General features: G+C 42.0%; 1 protein-coding gene across 2 annotated transcripts in view; it reads right to left on the bottom strand.

Moving 5' to 3' along the window:
* The window catches only part of LOC124720148 (zinc finger protein 729-like), a 99,412-nt gene that overhangs the window by 29,676 nt on the left and 49,161 nt on the right, over positions 1 to 20,575 (bottom strand). Inside the window, exon 2 of one of the 2 annotated variants that reach the window (XM_047245455.1) lies at positions 5,805 to 5,885. The exons of the other annotated variant lie outside the window; for it this stretch is intronic. The gene's annotated coding sequence lies outside the window, so the exon portion shown is untranslated. The remainder of the gene's footprint in view (positions 1 to 5,804; positions 5,886 to 20,575) is intronic. 2 annotated transcript variants of the gene reach the window in all.

Here is a 20,575-nt window from a genome sequence, read left to right on the forward strand (position 1 = left end):
TTAAAGAAGAACTAAAAGAAAAATATAGACAAAGACTAACAAAAATACTGAAAACAGAATTGACAGCAAGAAACAAGACAAAAGCTATAAATACTTATGCTATACTCATTTGGAGTAGTGAAATGGAGTAACACAGACCTAGAAGCACTCAATACACTTACACGATCACAATGCCACAAATATAGAATACATCACATACATTCAGCAACAGAAAGATTCACATTAAGCAGAAAGGAAGGAGAAAGGGGATTTATCGACATAAAGAACCTACATTATGGACAGGTAGACAATTTAAGAAAATTCTTTCTAGAACGAGCAGAAACTAGCAAAATACACAAAGCAGTCACTCATATAAATACATCGGCTACACCACTGCAATTTCATAACCACTTCTACAACCCTTTAGATCACATAACATCAACAGATGCGAAGAAAGTAAATTGGAAAAAGAAAACACTTCATGGCAGGTACCCATATCATCTAACACAGCCACACATCGATCAAGACGCATCCAACACATGGCTAAGAAAAGGCAATATATACAGTGAGACAGAAGGATTCATGATTGCAATACAGGATCAAACAATAAACACCAGGTATTACAGCAAGCATATTATTAAAGATCCCAATACCACAACAGATAAATGCAGACTTTGCAAGCAACAAATAGAAACAGTAGATCACATCACAAGCGGATGTACAATACTAGCAAATACAGAATACCCCAGAAGACATGACAATGTAGCAAATATAATACATCAGCAGCTTGCCTTACAACATAAACTTTTAAAACAACACATTCCTACATACAAGTATGCACCACAAAATGTACTGGAGAATGATGAATACAAATTATACTTGAACAGAACCATTATAACAGATAAAACAACACCACATAAACCTGACATCATACTCACCAATAAAAAGAAGAAATTAACACAACTAATCAAAATATCCATACCCAATACAACAAATATACAAAAGAAAACAGGAGAAAAAATTGAAAAATACATCCAACTGGCTGAGGAAGTCAAAGACATGTGGCATCAGGATAAAGTTGACATCATACCAATTATACTATCAACTACAGGAGTCATACCACACAATATCCACCAGTACATCAATGCAATACAGCTACATCCAAACATATATATACAACTACAGAAATCCGTAATTATTGATACATGTTCAATTACCCGAAAGTTCCTAAATGCAATATAACATATACCGTACAGTTAAAAGGAAGTGACGCTTGATCAAGGTCCGCGTCACTCCATTTTTAACCGGACTTAACGTCTGAGAAAGTGAAGGAAATAATAGTAATAATAATAATAACAAAAACAATAACAATCCACAGGTGTCAAGCGGTGACGACACATCACCTCTGTGTCAAGTCCTACGATTTGGGAATTTTCTCTGCAACTCATTTCTAACCATCAGCGAAAAATGTGCCGGACACCCATCATGTTAATACCACATTCTGCTCCTTGTTCCTACAGGTTTTTAGTCCAATAACAGACCTACTGTTTCTTGCAGGAATGTGGTGTACTTCCTACTATTAAGACTGCCTTCTATGACATAGGGGCCTATAATTCTGTCCTCCAGAATCCCACACTACACCATCACTGACCTAGTGTGCACCTTGGAGCAACCAACATGGATTTTCAGTTGCACAGTAATGAATGTTATGCAATTTAACGTTTCCATGGTCCATGAATGTAGTCTTGTCAGTAAATAAAATTAAATTAATAAATGTGTCATCCCTCTGAATCTGAAGTTGAGCCACCAGCAGAATTTAATGCGATGCATACAATCCATACAAGTTAATTCTTGGTGGAGATTGATATGGTAAGGGTGGTATTTATGGTGATGCAGAACATGAACAACACTACTCTGGCTCATGCCAGATTCTCTTGTGATTTGATGCAAAGTAGCACAAGGATCTTTAACCACAGTGCAACAGTACCAGCTCTCACTGAATTTCATTGGCATTCTCCGTAAATGAGAAGCTTATCAACCTGTTCTTCAAAGGAATACATCATTCACATTCACTTGATTCAACGATTGTAGTCTTACTGTTCCTATTAGTGTTCTATTGCAAAACCATCAAATAGTGTTTACACGTCAATGGCACGTTAGATGGATACGCCCTATTTGGCGAATATTTACTATTTGCATAAGATATGAGAGAGAATTATAAGAGCATGTGCTTCGGTAAGTGCTGATGTGATAAGGAATACCAGTCAATCCATGACAAGAAGATTGCAGCACTGCATTGATACCAATGATCATCACTTCGAACACCTTCTGTAAATGGACGTTCATGCCACCTTTTGCTCTTCGTTGACATTCAAAGACCTTATTGTTGCACATCATTGGATTCATCTCGATAGCCGCTATCAGAAAGTAAGTACCAAACTATAGCATCCCATTAAAAAAACAAAGTTGACCTTCATATCTCTGATGTGACCCCACCTAGCAACTAAATACCAACGTCATATTATGGCCCCCGTTGTACCATGCAACATTTGTCCCACAAACTTTTCAGCTACTCTCATACTTTTGGAGTTATTCTAGGTGGCAATAGTTACTCACCCTGTATGCATAACAATAAAGCTAAAGGGAAAAAACGAGGATCACGTGTAGATCATTAGGCATGGTGGTTGAATTGTCATGTTGTGGGGATGTTTCCTGTACAGTCACATTTTAAAAAAGAATATGATTCCATGTAGGAGACACAACATGTCACATAATTGGCTATTTCAGCAGATCATGATTCGAAACACATCTCCACCTATTTTCTAAAAAATTCTTTCCAGGCCAAAAACAAACTTTTTAAGTGCCCAAGCCGGTGCCTGGATCTAAATTCAACTGGCGCCTCCGATATGAGCTGAATTGATGTGTTCATGGTAGAAGCTACTAAAACAAGGTTCAATTTATTATCTTACTGGATCCATGGTCTGAACTCTGAATTAACGTGTTACAAAAGCTTGTGGATTCACTGCCAAATTGAAGTGCAGCTGTAATCAAAGCCCATGGGTATGCAACAAATACTGATTTGTTCTTCAGATCTCAAAATAGTATTATTTTTACACACTTAGACCTACAAATTACTTTTGATTCAGAAGAATTACTTCTCTCTTGATGCAACATAACCTTGTCTAAACTACATGTAGACTTTTACTAAATAGATTACAATTTCATGTTTTTCAATTACCCAATGGCAGTTTTTTCCATTACACAGTTATGTCTATGTAGTTGTAATTAATGCTTTCTATAAAACATTTTTGGGTGCTACTGTAATAGGACTGTGTTTACACGCATGGTGAGATGAAAGGAGCATATAGTAAACAACAGTGGCACTATACACAATCTGATGACCCTCTGGACAGCAGCAACAATCCTTAAGTGCATTGTTTGATGTCAGCTCATCACATCAAATCAAACTCCTTTCAAAGAAAACAACTACCATATTTTACTGACTGTAAGGTGAATCTTAATTTTCAAGCAATTTTTAAGAAAATTAAATTTTTATCATTTTTTTATTATGTTGCAAAGTCAGCCTTTAAAAATCACTGAAATTCATTATCAGACCTTTCCTCTTTCCTCAGCATCACTGTTCTCTTTATTTACAAGATGGTCTTCACTACCATTAAGAGCATTATTTCTTGAAAGATTTAACAATATTTTCCCTCACCCAAGATGACAACTGCTTTATTGACTGACACACTTGTTTCTTTGTAGATCGTTTTAGAACTCCATTTGTCATGAACTCATGTTGGGCTTAATCCATCATGCATTTGGTCCATTCCCCTTCCATAGACTTTAAATACACGTAAGTGCTACAGAAAACTGGTATAAGCATGCATATTCAAAGACTGACATGTAATGCATGCATAATGACATGCAGAATATGACAATGGTCGGCAATGATCATATAAGACAACATATGTCTGGCACAGCTGTTGTATCAGTTACTATAGATCTAATCTAATCTAATCTCTAATCTACTGCTGCAACAATGGCAGGCAATTGAGATGTAACCGAGTCCGAATGTGATGTTATAGCCAGAGCATGAGTGATGGGACACAGCATTTCTGAGTGTAAAGATGGAATCTGTTAAAATATAAAATTTCTGAAATCGCTGTCGCCAGAAAAAGATACTACATGAACGAAACTAAGAAAAAATGAAGACAATCATTCAGTGTGATGGGAGTGCAACCCTTGTGCAAATTGCTGCATGTTTCAATACTGGGCCATCAGAAAGTATCAGCATGCAAACCATTGAAAAAAACATCACTGAAATGGGCTTTTGGAGCCAAAGGCTCACCCGTGCACCCTTGATGACTGCACGACACAAAGCATTACGCCTCACTTTGGCCTGTCAATAGTGACATTGTACTGTTGATGACTGGAAACATGTTGCCTGGTCACATGGGTATCATTCCAAATTTTATTGAGCAGATGGATGTGTACAGGTACGGAAACAGCCTCATGAATCTCTGGACCCTGCCTGTCAGCAGGGAACTGTTCAAGGTGGTGGAGGCTCTGTAATGGAGTGGGGCCAGTGCTGGAGTGATACAGGACATCTGATACATTTGGATATGACTGACAGGTGACACATACGTTAGTATCATGTCTGATCACCTGCATCCATTCACGTCCATTGTGCAATCTGACAGACTTGGGCAATTCCAGCAGTAGAATGTGACACCCCACACCTCCAGAATTGCTACAGAGTGGCTCCATGAACACTCTTCTGAGAAACACTTCTGCTGGCCACCAGATTCCCCTGGCATTAACATTACTGAGCATGACTGGGATGTCTCGCGACATTCTCCTCAGAAAAGATATACAATCCCTCATACTCTTTCTGATTTGTGGTCAGCACTGCAAGATTCTTGGTGTCAATTCTCCCCCAGCACTACTTCAGACATTAGCCGAGTCCATGCCACAATGTCTTGCAGCACTTCTGCATGCTCACTGGGGCCTGTAATGATTATTTACGTGACCATTACGGCACTCCAACCCCAGTTCCCGATAGCAGTAATATCGTACTACTTTTCTGCGAAGTGACAGACTTTTAGTGACAATATTCACATTTGGTTTTATTAATGTAAAGGTACTCTGATGTATCGATATATTACAATGATATGGTTCTTGTGTGTATTCATTTCTGTGAGACTGTCATAATCTTTGACTTAGTTGTAACTGTTCCGGTGTGAATGCGCACAGAGCAATCTTTGTTTCACTTTGCAGAAGTTGTTATTTCGCTTTGTATAAGAACATTCAAGTCTTGTGTTTGGTTAAATTGGAAATTAAATAAATGAAGATTGATACAAAACTGTTTTCTTGATGATGTGACAATTAAGAAGAAATATATGTGAATTTACATTTAGTTTAATAAAAATGTGGATCGTGAACACCAAGCCAAAAATTATTTCTGTCATACCGTTGTTCTGATCTGGGATTGTTTGATCATTAACAATTTCCTGAAAAACGCATTTGTTATGTCTTCAAATATTGCTAAAATACAGATCTGGACCTTCTAGCAGTCAAAGTGGAGTCACCCTAGAATCAACAAGATGAGCCATAACTTCGACAAAATCTACATAGGAATCCATTCAAGGTAAGTGCCAAAATTAATGACTTTTTTACAGTGACTTCATTATTTCCATTCTGACAATACCATCCACAGTCAAATTTGTTGTTGCCCGATAAAGCGAACATATGCTGTGGGAACAACATTATTGATCCGATTTCTAACCTACTTTGCAAGTGGTGGTATTGTTAAGAGGCCCTACCTGATATACCAGCTTCTACGGCTCTTCAGTGCAGTGTATTTGTCAAGACTTCAAGAAGTTGCAATTGTGAAGTAAGTCATCCTGCAATAACAGCAAGCTCTGTATTTAACTGCTTCAATTTCTCTTTCACAAAATATTACAAATGACTACTAATGTGATATAGCACAAGAAGAGAATTCTTCTTCGACGAAGTGACTTTCCTTTGCTTCAACATTGTTAATCCACAATTTCATATTGGCCTCCTCCATCCAAGCCTTGTCATGTACATGAACAACACCTGGAAGTATTCAGAAGGTTTTGACACTGTTTAGCACTTGAAGATGATCACTGGATGAAGTTTAGTACAATCAACACAACATCAAAAAACAACAGTTTAGTGCATTTTTTTATGTTCACTTGTTTTTATAGTTACCATTTTAGCACCTTTCTTGGCAACAATTTTGTTACTTGGTTACTGGTGAAAACTGGATCTCATTGGGATATCGAGACTCTCACACTAAAATAGTGAGTGAGGAAAATATAGGAATGGCTGGGGAAATGCCAGCCTATTATATAACAATTCCCAACTGCTTCAACAAGCCTTACAATACAATAACTGGAAGCAGGGAGCAGTGGGAAAAACAATTTGTCACCATATGGGGGACACTGCCTGGTTCACTGAAAAGTCGAAATCAGACCAAGGTGTTTGAGGCCAGGGTGTACGTGGTTCAGCCAAGACTGGAGGCCATCATCCCTCTATAAAAACTGGTCTCTGTATTTCGAGCTGAAATTACTACAATCAGGGTGTGTCTGGAGGAGATTATACATAGCATCTACATCTATTTAGACAACCAGGCAGCCCGGAAATCATTGGCAGCTCCTGCACCAAGATCTAAGCATGTCACAGGGCTCTAGTGGAGCTAGGGGAAAGCAATAGGGTAAACCTAATGAGGGTCCCTGGCCACTCAGTGATTGGTGGCAACAAACAAGCCGGCAGATTGGCCAGGATGGGGGCAAAGACTCCATTCATTGGACTGGAACGTGTCCTGGCAATTACCAAGGCTTTGATCAAACTAGAACTACGGAACTGGCTTAGAAGACAGCACACAGAACACTGGACCAAGGTCTATACCAAAAACATGATAAGGTAATGTTGTCATAGCCGTGTTTTGAAATAAGATCTCTAATTCTGGGCTTCAATAGAAAAGAGATTAAACATATGGTAGGACTGATGACCAGCCATGGGAATTTCAAACAACACCTACATACAATGAGTATAATGGAAGAAGACCCTAAATGTAGCATCTGTGATGAGACAGAAGAAACTGCTGCACGGTATTGGTAATTTTCGGGGCAACTACAAGTGTAGAAATTGGGTCTAATAAAGAACTGGTAAAGGAACTCCTAGCACTATATAAGGGCACTGGTTGGTATTACTAGATATCCAGGGAGCAATACTGCAAAACAAACTGTTTCGGTGTAGGTCGTGCCAGATTAGACCAAAGCTGTTTTAGATTTCCTACAAAAATCAAATCAAATCGAATCGAATCAATCATCCTTAGTGAATTTGTGTTTAGGTATTTTTTTTTTGATGAATTAACTATTACGCAGTGTGACCAAGATGGGTCCAGTTCAATTGGTTGTAATTTGAACTTGGTATGTGCTACATAGTAACCTAAAGCGCCATGTAAATGAGCAGGAAATTATGATCTCACCTGATATGACACACTTGTTTGTATAGAAATATTTCCTTGTATTTGGTTATTTTAACAGTTACATATGATGGCAGTTTATCATGTTTTCACTGGTATTTAATGTAATATTTATCTTAGAATGTTTAGTAAGCTGCTAAAGTGACCAGCATGGGAAGGTGATTATTTCAAGTTGTTTAATTTTAACAAAAACTATGTACTTTCAATCATTGTTATTTTAATTTACTTTTGTAAGATGGTTTGAAGATGACTAGCATGGTATGGTTTCTTGAGGTTTTAAATAAGCAGTGCCTCATAGTCTTTGGTAATATATTTGTGTTTCTCACATAGTCTGGGATGGTGAACAGTTACTGTTAAGTCTGCGTAGGTTTTGACAGTAGTTGAACTGAAGTCTCTGGGCAGCCAACCAGTTGTGCCATTTCAGTTCTCTGAAATTGCATGGACGATATGATTTTAGCAAAACGTGAGGATTTTCACATTTTCTGATTACATTCAATTGATGTATCTTTTTGTGACTGAAGAACTTTCACTTTGTGCAAGTGATAGTTCTGTTTTGTGCTGAACTTTGATCAGTGACACAGCATCAAAGATGAACTTATATTACCCCATAGTTGTAACTTTGATTTTAGTTCTGGTTTCGAAGTAGCTTATGTAATTGGGGAATCTGTTAAATATCCCTAATTATTCACATAACTGAACTGCATTATCTTCAGTCTGAAGTATTCAACCTTGCTATGTAAATATATATAATTCAAAATAATGATTTTAAGTATGGCTATTTCTACTTTTGTGTCTTACATTGACAGTATACACCATTCAATTTAACTTTGCCACTGTTTATATTTCCTTATTATCACTGCATTTAAATTCAGTTTACACATCTTGTTTAAGTATACCTTAACTATTGCAATGTATGCCTAACTTCGTACTTTTAAATGGTGCTTGACTGACAAAATCTAGTCTAGACAGATGGTGCTTTTAACAGGGTAGATACTCAGTGGTGGATGTCCTTGACCCATGCATGGGACTGTAGAAGTACACTCCGACATCAGATCTGTTCACTAGCCTGAAACTCAATACATCATAGGACCAATTTCGTAACATTAACATTACGCATCGTGATTGTTATTCTCAGTAAGGAGTCCTAACAGTGTCAGCAGTTGGACTGAAATCACCATCAGGCACCCTACTGGCACACAAACTGAAGATAACACACACATGGCCAAAATATACAGTTTGCTCTTCCAAACCTATTTCATCATTGGATATTGCAATGGAGTTCCTTCTTTCAGTACCGGCAAGAACACCAAACTGACAGATTTTTGAGATGATCAATTTCTGTCAATTTTCTACTGTGTAGCCACTTAATAGAAAAAAAAACACACCTGGACAATATGAGGTGGCTGTACAATACTGCTCATATTACACTGAACTTGTTCCTTCTATAACACTAGCTTACCAAACACCTCAGAGGCCATGAAAGTTTCCTAGTGACTGGAAGAAGGCACCAATCAATCATATTCTGAGTTAGTGTCACTTGATAGATGAACATAATCATAGTAAAATGAAGCATGTGCATTAATAATGCTGTCTTGCACATTTCAGACTTTTATGAAAGTGACAAAAACTGTTAATAACAAAGTAATAGCAGATTTGTATTGTTTGCAGGGGCAGACTATTGAAAATGGTTGTGCTTTTTAAAATTGCACTAAAGACAGATTTTAGAAAATAAATAACTATTAAAACGAAAAAAAATTATAGCAACTGATTTATGGCATTACTGCAGATCACTCTGTATTTTGCTGTAATGATAAGGTTGCCTAGAATTCCAAAGTTTTAAATAGGAAAATTATAGCAAGATACAAACTAATATTTATTTTAAACTGATTAATTTGGTCCTAAAAAAGCTATAGAACATGAGTGTTATCAAGTTGAGACCCAAAGCTGGCACATTACACACAGATGGCACACTGAATGTTTTCATAAAATGCCTTTACTTTGATTCCATGTACTTCATCATGTACAATAGATCACTTTTTTTCTTGTTACAAGTTTCAGTACACCACTGTAGAGCAACCAAAAATCAAAAAACAACAGAATTTCTTTTAATTCATGTTCACAACCATGTTTCAAAATAAAATGTCTTTCACGTGGATGAAACAAGCATATGCCTCAAGGATTGTTACTGCATAACTTCAGACAGAGAACACCAGGAATTTTCTACGCAGGTGCTGTTTTGAGAACCAGCTCAACAGATCCTATGCCCTTCAATTCCTGCATCATCTCCTCAACGGTCAATTTTGAAGGTTCTACAGAGGCCTAAGATATGACATGTTTCCATTCTAAAGGAGCCATAACTTATGACACATTCTTTTCTCAATCACTGCAATGTTCCTGTCACGAGGTAGGAAACTGTGACTTCAACACAAAAACTTTTTGTGTGTTTCTCCACAGTACTTGCAGTTAACCAGATGGAAATAAAGTGCTCAAATTCTCCAGTTATTGTTCTGCCCAACATGGTGGTCAGACCATATAATTACTTTGTGTTCCATACCTTCTTCAAGCATCACAAATTTAATCCGACGGGAAACTATTTTGGCTGAACCACACCTTGCATCAGATCCAGCCCCTAAATTTACGGTGTTATTTAAGTACTGAAGTCATGAACCATGAAATTATATGATGGCAGCTATCTCTGGCAGAATACCATGGAATGTGTCAATGTATGACAAAGTAGAACCTGTTGTAGGTCAACATATGTTACATATATATTGTTGTTCCTTTGTAGCCATTTCCAATTTTTTTTTTTTTAGCAGTTTATATGCTCGGTCTGCTTTTGTGTGACAACTGACGTAAGTTCTATGTTGTGCATTTGTATCTCATCTGAATCTGCAAGCATAAAGAATCTATACATTCTGCAGAGTCTGAGATTGTGGTACAGACATTCTTTTGAAGATTTATTCCTACTTTGAGGAACTCAAATTGAATTCCTAATTCATATACCTCTCATCATTTGATAAGGCTTTGGCCTACACTATTTTCCTCAACCATCTTCAGGAGTGGTCACTCCTCTGTCCTGTTTATGTTGAAGAGAGAGTTTTCATTGCTGGGTGATGCAGAATATGTCAAGCAATGTTTTTTAACGGACTTTTTTTGAATGGACTTTATATTTGAAACTAGCTTGTTTCCATGATGTACTATCTGTCGTACCTTCCTTTCGTCTGGCTGGCACGCCTATTTATGTAGAGTTTATGAAGTAAATTGATTTCATTGTGCACCAAGGCATGGTAATCTATGTACAGCTTTACATTAATTTACATATTTCTGTTCTAGAATCCTCCTTTTGAACACAATTATGTATTGCGTAAAATACTGAATCATGCTGTCAATATTACTACCCAATATTCAACTGAATTATCGTACTCCAAATTCTCTTTTAATAATATAGCAGTGTGTATTCTACTTTTTCATCACTGATAAAGATAGAACTGTAGTAAGTTTTATCCACGTGACTTATTTTTACTGTAATATTGCCAGAAGATGCACATAAGATATGTTGTTAGAGCCATGTACTCTACAGGGATAATAAGTTGCTGTTCAGCACAGTTGTTATTCTATAGACATATGTCATTTTACAAAACCAATGAAACCAATCCAGCATTACTCCACTCACTTGTGTTGGTGACTGTTTTGCATGAACTACCTTTCCTATTGTGATTTATATTCTGATCCACCATCATGAAGTCTTCTCCTCTTAATATCCTGCCTGTTACCCAAGTTAATTTTCCTTTTTGTAGCACTATTTGCGCTTTTCAAACCACTTGCTGTAAGCATCACCTTGCTCCACTATGCATTTCCTGTAACACCTTGCAAGCAGACAATATGGTGGTCATCTCACACTGTGGTCACATTGTGTCCTCCAGTACCTTGTCTCCACTGGTTCTGCATCTGCCTCAGTGTTGTTGGAGCTTGCCTTGTGTGAGCCAAAACATGACAGAACAACCAATAATTCTGCCCCATGAACACACACAAATCCCGATATTCCAGCTTGTGGAACTGGAAAGGAATAGTGGCACTTGGTTACATGTTGCTACACTCCTGGAAATTGAAATAAGAACACCGTGAATTCATTGTCCCAGGAAGGGGAAACTTTATTGACACATTCCTGGGGTCAGATACATCACATGATCACACTGACAGAACCACAGGCACATAGACACAGGCTACAGAGCATGCACAATGTCGGCACTAGTACAGTGTATATCCACCTTTCGCAGCAATGCAGGCTGCTATTCTCCCATGGAGACGATCGTAGAGATGCTGGATGTAGTCCTGTGGAACGGCTTGCCATGCCATTTCCACCTGGCGCCTCAGTTGGACCAGCGTTCGTGCTGGACGTGCAGACCGCGTGAGACGACGCTTCATCCAGTCCCAAACATGCTCAATGGGGGACAGATCCGGAGATCTTACTGGCCAGGGTAGTTGACTTACACCTTCTAGAGCACATTAGGTGGCACGGGATACATGCGGACGTGCATTGTCCTGTTGGAACAGCAAGTTCCCTTGCCGGTCTAGGAATGGTAGAACGATGGGTTCGATGACGGTTTGGATGTACCGTGCACTATTCAGTGTCCCCCCGACGATCACCAGTGGTGTACGGCCAGTGTAGGAGATCGCTCCCCACACCATGATGCCGGGTGTTGGCCCTGTGTGCCTCGGTCGTATGCAGTCCTGATTGTGGCGCTCACCTGCACGGCGCCAAACACGCATACGACCATCATTGGCACCAAGGCAGAAGTGACTCTCATCGCTGAAGACGACACGTCTCCATTCGTCCCTCCATTCACGCCTGTCGTGACACCACTGGAGGCGGGCTGCACGATGTTGGGGCGTGAGCGGAAGACGGCCTAACGGTGTGCGGGACCGTAGCCAAGCTTCATGGAGACGGTTGCGAATGGTCCTTGCCGATACCCCAGGAGCAACAGTGTCCCTAATTTGCTGGGAAGTGGCGGTGCGGTCCCCTACGGCACTGCGTAGGATCCTACGGTCTTGGCGTGCATTCGTGCGTCGCTGCGGTCCGGTCCGAGGTCGACGGGCACGTGCACCTTCCGCCGACCACTGGCGACAACATCGATGTACTGTGGAGACCTCACGCCCCACGTGTTGAGCAATTCGGCGGTACGTCCACCCGGCCTCCCGCATGCCCACTATACGCCCTCGCTCAAAGTCCGTCAACTGCACATACGGTTCACGTCCACGCTGTCGCGGCATGCTACCAGTGTTAAAGACTGCAATGGAGCTCCGTATGCCACGGCAAACTGGCTGACACTGACGGCGGCGGTGCACAAATGCTGCGCAGCTAGCGCCATTCGACGGCCAACACCGCGGTTCCTGGTGTGTCCGCTGTGCCGTGCGTGTGATCATTGCTTGTATAGCCCTCTCGCAGTGTCCGGAGCAAGTATGGTGGGTCTGACACACCGGTGTCAATGTGTTCTTTTTTCCATTTCCAGGAGTGTATTTCATATGACATCTCTGCACCAAGTGCTGTGTAATACTGACCTGTCCTATCACACAAAAGACTGCTATATTGGGCCTATGGGCACACCACCTCTCTGCCATTTAAATCACGTATTATGTTACTACTGTTGTACAGTCCTTTTGTTGTGGCAAGGTGCAGATCACTGCTTCTGAATGTGTTACTTTTTAGAAGCAGTAGTGTATTACAGGGAGCACATGAAGTCTGGGAACACTTATTTATTTCAGAGGAACCAAACATTGTACAGATATCATACATATCTCATTTTGAAGAGAAATACCAAAATGTTTTTTTGATGTCTACTGCCACAGCGTAATTTGGTAATATGCTGATAATCAGTACTAGTTGCAAACACGGCAAGTTCAGTTGCAGAGCGAGCTTTCTGTGTGTTGGAGTTTGACAAAAACAAGTGCGCTACAGCTGTTAAACAGATCTTTAGAACCAAGTATGGTAACAAGCCGCCAACAAGGAACGCCATTTACCACTGACAACAAATTCGTTACAACAGGTTGCTTGTGCCCAGCAAAGAGAAGTGGACATGCCAGTGTGAGTGAAGTGAATGTGGAGCACGTACAAGAGACATGCTGGTATGGAAATGGCAAGAATTTGATTACCGTATTGATGTCTGCTGTGTTACTCATGGTTCGCATATCGAGTGTTTGTAAAAAAACTGTCAGTTTCTTTTCAAAATGCAATGGGTGTGATATCAGTACAATGTTTAGTTCTTGTGCAATAAATAACTGAAAGTGTTCCTGGACTTTATGTACACCCTGTATTTTAACAATATTACTGTATCCATATTCTGGAGCTACATGTACACACCTCAAGATGAAAATAAGTAACCTAGCAAACTTCAGACTTATGAAATTAAGTTACCTATTTTTGATCTACATTTTGATCACCCCAATTATGTTAGGAACGGTGCACCTCCTGCAAAATGTACTTCACTTTAACAGCACCAGCTGTAAATTCGAAAGAAACAAGGTGAGAGTTATACTACTACTGTAACATGACCTTCACTCATTTACACTTTGTGACTTGCAACATAAGAATATTTGAAGTAAAGAGATCTGTCTCCAGTTACAGATGAGACACCACACACTTTTAGACAGTGAACAAACATAAAAGCAGCACCAAAACAGTATTTCGCAAACACTTTATCAACTCAACAGTGTAGTGTTCTTGCTCACGCATGATGCTAGAGTGGGGTGGAGTAACCGTCAACTTATGCACGTTCATCTTTAAAAGCTGTATTTCAGTTGGTTATAACTGCAAAATATTAGAATTATGGAGCAAATTTCAGTGTCAGATCAACTGCAGCACTGACGTCTTGCAAGCATCATATTTTATGGAATCAAGTAATGCAGAATCCTGCATGGAGTGTAACAATATTATGAAGAGCAAAGTTGATTGACTGGTTGGTTTTGGGTATAAAGGGACCACACTACAGGGTCATCAGTCCCTTTTTCCTGATGGAAGCAAGGCTGAAGGTACAAAAACACCCAACACCACACCCAGAACAAAAAAGAATGGAACAAACAACAGGGAAAACATACACCATAAGGAAAAGAGGGTATTCAAAACACAGAGCATGTGGTCTGGGCTGGCTGATAATAATAAAAGAGGATGAGCCAGCCACTCTGCAACACATTAAAATGTTCACCCCAAAAAAGACAAGGCGAGATGAAAACATGTAGGGAATAGATGACCATGAAGACAAACAAATGCAAAGAAAGTGCGACAGAGTTAAAATGGAGGGAGAATGATGACCTCAGAGGGAGGCTAAGTGCCCACCCATAGATGGTATAATAAAACCCCCATCAAGAATAAAACATAAATCTGCTGTTGAAGCACTGTTGCCCAACACCGAAGGTAGGATGCTGTAAAGGTTAAAAGTTCACCACAGAGTGGCTAGAAGTGGGCAGTCCAGCAAGATGTGGATGACAGTCATGTCAGCCACAGTGACAACAAAGCGGGTCCTTGCGACAACAGAGTGCCTGCGAGAGGCTCGCATGGAGGTCTTCCACACATTCATAGTCTCCTTCAGGGCACACAGTTTGTTGTGCGTACTGAGATTATGCCATACCATCTTCCAAACCTGAAAAATATTGTGACATAATAAGGATCGCAGGTCAGTTACAGGGATGCTGATCTCCATAAGTGGTTTCCAGCCTGTTGGAAAGTTCATTTCGTGGGATTCCGACATGCCCTGGGGTCCACACAAACAACACGGAACAACTGGTCCGTTCCCGGGCATAGATAGACTCCTGGATGGACGCCACCACGGAACATTCAGGGTAGCACTAGTCAATAGCTTGTAAGGCAGCTCAATGATTCAGTACAGAGAAGAAACGACTCAACAGGACATGAGTGGATGCACACAATAGCACGAGAAATGGCTGCCAGCTCTGCAGTCAAAAGACTGCAGCTGTCTGGCAAGGAGTGGTGTTCAGTATGTCCCACATGAACATACCCAAAGCCAACGTGACTATCACCCATCAAGCTGTCAGTGTAAACCACTTCATGACCCCGTTACATGTCAAGAATGGAGAGGAATTGACAGCAAAGAGCTGCAGGGTTAACTGAGTCCTTAGGGCCCTGTGAAATGTCCAGGCAAAGCTTCGGACTCAGTGTACACCATGGAGGTTTACGTGAATGGATCTTGAGCATAGGTGGTAAAATCAGGGACGCCACTTCAGACACAAGAAATCAGATGCGAACTGCCATCTTAAGCCCTGACCTGGGCCTCTGATGCAGGAGATGAAATGCTGTGGATGGGAAAGGGAGACGGTAATTCGGCTGCTCAGGAGAACTAGGAATGTGTGCAACGTAACTGGCGAGCAGTTGTGCACACCTAATCTTCATTGGAGGCACTCCAGCCTGGTCACTGGACTTGTCCTGAAACCTTGCTGCTAGTCAAACGCCACAGTGGTGCACTGGGTCTAGTAAACGTAACGCCGAGGGAGCTGCCAAACAATAAACCAGACTCCCATAGTCAAGAAGGGACTGAACAAGGGCTCGATAGAGCTGCAGCACCATAGAGTGATCTGCACCCCAGTTGGTGTCACTCAGGCAGCAGAGGACATTGAGGTGCTGCCAGTACTACCACTTCAGCTGATGAAGATGAGGAAGCTATGTCAATCGGGCACTGAAATCCAGTCGTAAGAATCGAAATTTATCCATTACAGTGATGGTGGATCATCATTAAAGTAAAGTTCTGGTTCCGGATGAATAGTACGACGATGACAGAAGTGTGTGACACACGACTTCACAGCTGAAAAGTGGAAGCCATGAGCTAGAACACATGCCTGCACCTTGTGAATGGTTCCCTGTAGGCGCTGCTCAGAAACACCATTACTAGTGGAGCAGTACGAAATGCATAAGTCGTCTGCATACAGAGGTGAGGCCAACAGCCTGACAGCTGCTGCAAGACCGTTAATGGCCACTAAAAATAGAGATAAACTCAATACAGAGCCCTGCAAGACCCCATTCTCCAGTATATGTGGGGAAACTATAGGAGGAAACCAACTTGGACATGGAAAATACGGAGTGATAGGAAATTTTGGATAAAAATCGGGAGCATGCCTCACAGACCCTACTCACATAATGTGGCAAGGATATGTTGCCAGGTCATGTCTTCAGCTTTTCGTAAATCAAACAAGATGGCAACCAGGTGTTGGCATCTGGAAAAGCCTGTTCCAATGGCAGACTTGAGGGAAACTATCAATGGTAGAGTGACCCTGGCGGAAACCCTCGCATGCAGCCAGCAGGCCATGTGATTCCAGGACCCAACACAACCACCGACTTACCGTATGTTCTAACAGCTTACGAAGAACGTTGGTGAGGCTGATGAGCTGATAGCTATCCACATTAAGTGGGTTTTAACTGGGTTTGGGCACTGAAATAATGGTGCTCTCCCACCATTACGATGCAAAGATGACATCACTCCACATCTAGTTGGAGATGAGATGTTGCTTGTAATCAAACAAGAGATCTTTCATCATCTGACTGGGTCCGATCTGGCTCAGGAGCTGTGGCATGGCAATGTGAAAGGACGATGAGGAACTCCCACTCTGAAAATTGAGCATTATAGGGTTCAATGTAACGTTCAGTGAACTGGAGGGCTTTCCATCTGCCTTCTGAGGGTGCAAAATGCTGGGGGATAATTCTCTGAAGAGGAGGCTCAACCATAGTGCTCCGTAAATTGCTCGGCAATTGTGTTTGCGACGGTAGGTAACACGCCATTGATGTTAATGCCAGTAACACCTGTCGGGGTCTGGTACCAACACACACATCTGATCTTCGTCCAGACTTGGGATGGGGACATATGGCACTCAATGGTCGAGACATCCCTCTCCTAACACGCCTGTTTCTGTCTCTATTTTAGCTGGCGAACGCACGTACAAGCCCTTTAAAAGCCATTAGTTGTTCTAGGGAAGGGTGGCACTTACGTCACTGTAGAGCTCGCCAACACTCTTTAGTGGCTTCGGCGATTTCCGGGGACCCTCAAGGTACAGACTGTCGCCGGGGCCACCCTATAGAACAAGGGATCGTGTTTTCTGCCACAGAAACGATCGTTCTAGTGACCTGCTCAACTACCACATCGATGGTACAATGTGAAGTAGTTTCAATGGTGACAGCAGAGATGAAAGCTTCCTAGTCTGCCTTGTTTAAAGCCCATCTCTGTAGACGTCCTGGGGAATGGTGCTGGGGGAATGACAGGAAGATCAGAAGGTAGTCACTACCACGCCAGTCATCATGGGCTCTCCAGTGGACAGATGGGAGAAGTTCTGGGATAAATCAATGGCGGAGTAAGTGCGATGAGCCACACTGAAATATGTGGGGCGCCCAGTATTTAAGAGGCAGAGGTCGAAATGAGGCACTGTAGTTTCAACATCTCCACCTCAGCCAGTAAGCACAGTGCCAATGGGTTAAGGACATTAAAATCTCCAAAAAGGAGGTAAGGTTTAGGGAGTTGTTGAATCAGTGCAACTGCACCATCTGGAAGAGGATATACATTGCAGACAGTTACTTCCTGCATCATCCTTATCCTGACAACCACAGCTTCAAGAGTGGTTTGAAGGGGCACAGGTTCACTGCATACTGAGTTCAGGACAAACTCCACCTGATACACTATTATTGTCACTACAGTTCTTGTAATATCCCCTACAGCGATGAAGGGCAGGGGTCTGCATTACTGGGAATCAGGTTTCCTGGAGGACAATGCAGAAAGCAGGTGTGAAGCTAAACAATGCCATGGCTGAGTCAGGTGATGGAAAAAACTGCAGCTGTTCCACTGGAGGATGAGATTATCGTGAGGCCAAGAAGGCATGAAGCACACAAGGAGGCAGGTTATGCATCAGAGTCACCTGCTGCCACCGACTGAGTATTTGTATGCATTCCTATTGTGGATGAGGCATCAGTGAGATCCAGGTCCTCAGGAGATGCTGAGCTCTCCACCTCATCCGCAGGTGCAGAATTGGTAGGTAGTGGTGGTGGTGGTGTTGAGGCCACAGGAGGGTTCTTTTTCTTAGCAGACTTCTTTGCCTTCTCACTTCTCTTTAGGGGCTTGCTGGGAATACTTCTCTAAAGTAGCTTCAGCCATCGAAGAAGACCGTGAAGCTCTTCGTCCAGCAGCTTTTGGCTTCTTTAGCCACTGGTTAGTGTCCTCTGTGGCATTAATGGAGACCTTGGGAGAGAGGGTCCAAATGGACCACTTCCTCACGAGACGAGCCAGAGGAGGCTGTTGCTTCTCCGGCTGGGAGGAGGGCACTTATGTCCCCTGCATTTGGAGGAGTCCTTGCTCCCAAAGTAGGTACTTGTGATGGCAATGGGTAATGTAGCTGCAGCATATATGGACGTCAACCAAACGCGGTGGAATCGTCCAAATTACGTTTAGCCTCTTGGTAAGTCAACTGGTCCAGGGTCTTGTACTCCATGATTTTCCGCTCCTTTTGGAGTACTGTGCAGTCTGTCTAGCTGGGGGAGTGCTGCTCCCTGCCGCTGGTACAAGTGGGAGGAGGTGCACAGGGAGTCTCGACATATAGCATTGGAAATGCATCAGGAAGACATGTGCCCAAATTTCCAGCACTTATTGCACCACATAGGGGGAGGGACGTATGGTTTAACATCACAGTGGTAAACCATCACCTTGACCTACTCAGACAATGACTCACCCTCAAACGCCAAGATGAAGGCACAGGTAGCGCCCCTGTTGTCTTTGGGTCTCCTGTAAACGCACCAGATGAAATGAACACCCACCATTCTAGATTTCTAGATTGGCGTGGAGCTTGTTGTCAGACTGCAAGAGGTCGCAATGGAAAATAATCCCCTGGACCATGGTGAGGCTTTTATGGGGAGTGACACAAACAGGAATATCACCCAGCCTGTCAGAAGCAAGTAATGCCTGGGATTGGGCTGGGGATGCTGTCTGAATCGAGACTGCACCACTTCTCATCTTGGACAGCACTGTCACTTCCCGAAACTTACTACCCTCAAGATAACAAAAAATTGAGGCTTCGTACACAGAAAGGAGTCCCTGTCCATTCTGCTACAGACTAAATGACGAGGCGAATATGGCTCTCTTCTTTCTGTAGCCCTACGACCCTCCCATGGCATAGCAATGGAGGGAAATGATTTTGGATCATATCTGTCAGCATTGTACTCGATTTTGCCCTTCTTACAGACAGGTTTAAGTGTCAGGAAGTCGTTTTTGAAAGTATTTGTATGGAGTGTAGCCATGTATGGAAGTGAAACATGGACGATAACCAGTTTGGACAAGAAGAGAATAGAAGCTTTCGAAATGTGGTGCTACAGAAGAATGCTGAAGATAAGGTGGGTAGATCACATAACTAATGAGGAGGTATTGAATAGGATTGGGGAGAAGTTTGTGGCACAACTTGACTAGAAGAAGGGATCGGTTGGTAGGACATGTTTTGAGGCATCAAGGGATCACAAATTTAGCATTGGAGGGCAGCGTGGAGGGTAAAAATCGTGGAGGGAGACCAAGAGATCAATACACTAAGCAGATTCAGAAGGATGTAGGTTGCAGTAGGTACTGGGAGATGAAGAACCTTGCACAGGATAGAGTAGCATGGAGAGCTGCATCAAACCAGTCTCAGGACTGAAGACCACATCAACAACAACAGACTGCTGGCGCCATACAGTCACCAGCAAGAGGTGACTTAGTCTGCTTAATTGGGGGTCATCTGCCATGATGCCACCCACTGCCCCATGGGCACCACACAGCCACAGCAAAGGCCACCTGGCATGATGGCTGTAGCTGGGAGTCCTGGCGCCCCAAGAAGACAGGCATCTACTCCTTGGCATACATGGGCAGTTTACAGCTCAAGCATAAGCAGTGTGATCCCTGTGTTGTCAGGAGACTACCACCAAATGGTTACATGGTGGCCCTACCACAACAGACTGGCTACTGTACTGGATATTGGGCGCCGAGAAATCCAATACTGTCATGGGGGCTGAAGTGTACAGGAGACAATGGAAGAGGACATACCCGGGAAAGTGTCCTCGCCCAAATAATTCAT

Source organism: Schistocerca piceifrons, chromosome 11, assembly GCF_021461385.2.
Source record: "Schistocerca piceifrons isolate TAMUIC-IGC-003096 chromosome 11, iqSchPice1.1, whole genome shotgun sequence".
Lineage (NCBI taxonomy): Eukaryota > Metazoa > Arthropoda > Insecta > Orthoptera > Acrididae > Schistocerca > Schistocerca piceifrons.